The sequence below is a fragment of the Ovis aries genome, chromosome 13 (assembly GCF_016772045.2).
Source record: "Ovis aries strain OAR_USU_Benz2616 breed Rambouillet chromosome 13, ARS-UI_Ramb_v3.0, whole genome shotgun sequence".
In the NCBI taxonomy this organism is placed as follows: Eukaryota; Metazoa; Chordata; class Mammalia; order Artiodactyla; family Bovidae; genus Ovis; species Ovis aries.
Genome location: NC_056066.1, coordinates 46,516,260 through 46,520,553, shown reverse-complemented (window position 1 = coordinate 46,520,553; position 4,294 = coordinate 46,516,260).

Sequence of the window (4,294 nt, the reverse complement as noted above, 5' to 3'; positions counted from 1 at the left end):
TGGTGTGAGGTGATATTTCATTGTAGTTTTGACTTGCATTTCTTCATAATTATCAAAGTTGAGCATCTTTTCATGTGCTATTGGCCATCTGTATGTCTTCTTTGGAGAAATGTCTATTTATGTTTTCTGCCCAGTTTTTGTTTTTGTTTTTTTTTTTTCTGATTGAGTTGTTTAGCTTTTTCATTATTGAGTTGTATGAGCCGTTTGTATATTTTGGAAATAAAACCCTTGTTCATCACATTATTTGAGAATATTTTCTCCCATTCTGTAGGTTGTCTTGTCATTTTGTTTACAGTTTCCTTTGCTGTGCAAAAGCTTTTAAGTTTGATTAGGCCCCATTTGTTCATTTTTGCTTTTCTTCCTTTCTTATGTTTACTTGGCTGCATTGAATCTTTGTTGCTACAGACAGGCCTAGTTGTCCCACAGCATATGGGATCTTAGTTTCCTGACCAGGGATAAAACTTGCATCCCCTGCATTACAAGGCAGATTTTTAACCCCTGGACCACGAAGGAAGTCTTTGCTTTTATTTCTTTTGCTTTGAGAGACTGACTTGAGAAAACACTGATGCAATTTATGTCAGATAATGTCTTGCCTATGTTCTCTACTAGGAGCTTTATGGTGTCATGTCTCATAAAGTCTTTAAACACTTCATTTTGAGTTTCTTTTTGTGTATGATATGAAAGAATGTTCTAACTTCATTGATTAGTTATGGCATGGCTGTCTAACTTTTCCAGCACCACTTGCTGAAGAGACTGTCCTTTCTCCAATGTATATTCTTGCCTCCTTTGTTGAAGTTTAATTACCCTTTGGTGTGCGGATTTATCTCTGGGTTCTCTATTCTGTTTCACTCATCTGTATGTCTGTTTTTGTGCGAGTACTACACTGTTTTGACTCCTGTAGCTTCGCAGTAGTGTCCAAAGACAGGGAGGGTTGTACCTCCAGTTTTGCTCTTTTTCCTCAGGATTGTTTGGGCAGTTCTGGGTCTTTTAGGTTCCATGTAGACTTTAGGTTATTGATATTTCTCCCAGCAATCTTGATTCCAGCTTGTGCTTCTGCCAGCCCAGAGTTTCTCATGATGTACCCTGCATATAAGTTAAATAAGCAGGGTGACAGTATACAGCCTTGACATACTCCTTTTCCTATTTGGAACCAGCCTGTTGTTCCATGTCCAGTTCTAACTGTTGCTTCCTGACCTGCATACAGATTTCTCAAGAGGCAGGTCAGGTGGTCTGTATTCCCATCTCTTTCAGAATTTTCCACAGTTTATTGTGATCCACACAGTCAAAGGCTTTGGCATAGTCAATAAAGTAGAAATAGATGTTTTTCTGGAACTCTCTTGCTCTTTTGATGATCCAGAGGATGTTGGCAGTTTGATCTCTGGTTCCTCTGCCTTTTCTAAAACCAGCTTGAACATCTAGAAGTTCACGGTTCACGTATTGCTGAAGCCTGGCTTGGAGAATTTTGAGCATTACTTTACTAGCCTGTGAGATGAGTGCAATTGTGTGATAGTTTGAGCATTCTTTGGCATTGCCTTTTTGGGGGATTGGAATGAAAACTGACCTTCTCCAGTCCTGTGGCCACTGCTGAGTTTTCCAAATTTGCTGGCATATTGAGGGCAGCACTTTCACAGCATCATCATTCAGGATTTGAAATAGCTCAACTGGAATTTCATCACCTCCACTAGCTTTGGTGGTAGTGATGCTTCCTAAGGCCCACTTGACTTCACATTCCAGGATGTCTGGCTCTTGAGAGCCCCTTGGACTGCAAGGAGATCCAACCAGTCCATTCTAAAGGAGATCAGTCCTGGGTGTTCATCGGAAGGACTGATACTAAAGCTGAAACTCCAATACTTTGGCACCTCAGAAAAGACCCTGATGCTGGGGTGACTGGGGGCAGGAGGAGAAGGGGACAACAAAGGATGAGTTGGCTGGATGGCATCACCAACTCAATGGACGTGAGTTTGAGTAAACTTCGGGAGTTGGATGGGCAGGAAGGCATGGCGTGCTGCGATTCATGGGGTCGCAAAGAGTCGGACACGACTGAGCGACTGAACTGAACTGATAGACTTTAGCAAAATTTGTTCTAGTTTGGTGACAAATGTCATGAGTAATTTGATAGGGATCACATTAAATCTGTACAGTGCTTTGGGTAGAAGAGTGATTTTAACAATATTAATTCTTCTAATACAGAATATGGGATATCTTTCATTTCTTTGAATTATCTTCAATTTCCTTTATCAGTGTTTTATAGTTCTCAGCATATAAGTCTCTCACCTCCTTGGTCAGGTTTATTCTTAAGGGTTTTTAAAAATATGCTCTAGAAAAAGAGTGTTTTTGGACTTCCCTGGTGGTGCAGTGGATAAGAATCTGCATGCCGATGTAGGGGATGGAGTTTTGATCCCTGGTCTGGGAAGGTTCCATGTGCTGTGGAGCAACTAAGTTCATATGCCTCAATTACTGAAGCCCGTGTGCCCTAGAGCCCACACACTGCAACCACTGAGCCAACGTGCTGCAACTACTGAAGCCTGCATCCCCAAAGCCTGTGCTCCACAACAAGAGAAGCCACCGCAGTGAGAAGCCCACACACAACGAAGAGTAGCCCCTGCTTGCTACAGCTAGAGAAAGCCCACAGGCAGCAACAAAGACCCACCACAGCCCCAAAATTATTTTATAAAAAGGATTTGTTTTCTAAATTTCCCTTTCTGATATTTCATTTAGTGTACAGCAATTGAACAGATTTCTGTAAGTTAATCTTGTCTCAGATATGCAGATGACACCACCCTAATGGCAGAAAGTGAAGAAGAACTAAAGAGCCTCTTGATGAAAGTGAAAGAGGACAGTGAAAAAGTTGGCCTAAAGCTCAACATTCAGAAAACTAAGATCATGGTATCCGGTCCCATCACTTCATGGCAAATAGATGGGGAAATAGTGGAAATAGTGGCTGACTTTATTTTTCTGGGCTCCAAAATCACTGCAGATGGTGACTGCAGCCATGAAATTAAAAGATGCTTACTCCTTGGAAGGAAAGTTATGACCAACCTAGACAGCACACTAAAAAGCAGAGACATCACTTTGTCAACAAAGGTCTGTCTAGTCAAGGCTATGGTTTTTCCAGTGGTCATGTATGGATATGAGAGTTGGACTATAAAGAAAGCTGAGTGCTGAAGAATTGATGCTTTTGAACTGTGGTATTGGAGAAGACTCTTGAGAGTCCCTTGGACTGCAAGGAGATCCAACCAGTCCATCCTAAAGGAGATCAGTCCTGGGTGTTCATTGGAAGGATGGGTGTTGAAGCTGAAACTCCAATACTTTGGCTACCTGATGCAAAGAACTGACTCACTGGAAAAGACCCTGATGCTGGGAAAGATTGAGGGTAGGAGGAGAACGGGATGACAGAGGATGAGATGGTTGGATGGCATCACCGACTCAATGGACATGGGTTTGGGTAAACTCTGGGAGTTGGTGATGTACAAGGAGGCCTGGCATGCTGCAGTTCAGGGGCTCGCAAAGAGTCGGACATGACTGAGAGGGGAAACTGAACTGAACTGAATCTTGTTTCCTACTACCTTGCTGAATTTGTTTAGCAATTCTAGTAGTTTTTATGTGGATTCTTTAGAATTTTCTCTATAGTATCATGTCATCTGAATATAATGACTGTTTTACCTCTTCCCTTTCAATTTGGATACATTTTAATTCTTTTACTTGTCGAATTGCTGCAGTGAGGACTTCCAATACTGTGCTGAATAGCTCTGGCATCTTCTTAAATACAGATTTGTGTGGGAAGGGAAATAACTAACCAATAACAACTATCATGAAGTTGAAGGAAGAGAATAAAAAAGAATATCTTAAATACTATATACCACAGTGCTGGGTTTTAAAGAAACAGAATATTTCTCAAAGGTTCTCATTTGTTAGGTGGCAATGAGAGAAAAGAATTTATGTAAAATGTAGCATTGAAAAGGAACTTCAGTTCACAATTCCTTGGGATCAGATGTGCTCATCCACCATCTCTGAGAGTATAGACCTTAGTAATAAAAGGTAATAAAGGGTAAATGCAGCTGCCTGTTATTTTAATGTAAACTCAATGCAAGAAATTCTTATTAAAATGATGTTGTAGACTGTGACTAGATTTTGTCCTCCCTAAAAAGTGACAGTATAAAGGTATCTCTGGCAAGAGGTTGGAGGATGATTACAAAAATGTACATGTGCATTTCCTGGTATTTTCTATGTTTAAATGAAGAAGAGGGAAAGAGGTGTCTACCTGGAGCCAACAGGTCTGATGGTACTCGTTCAG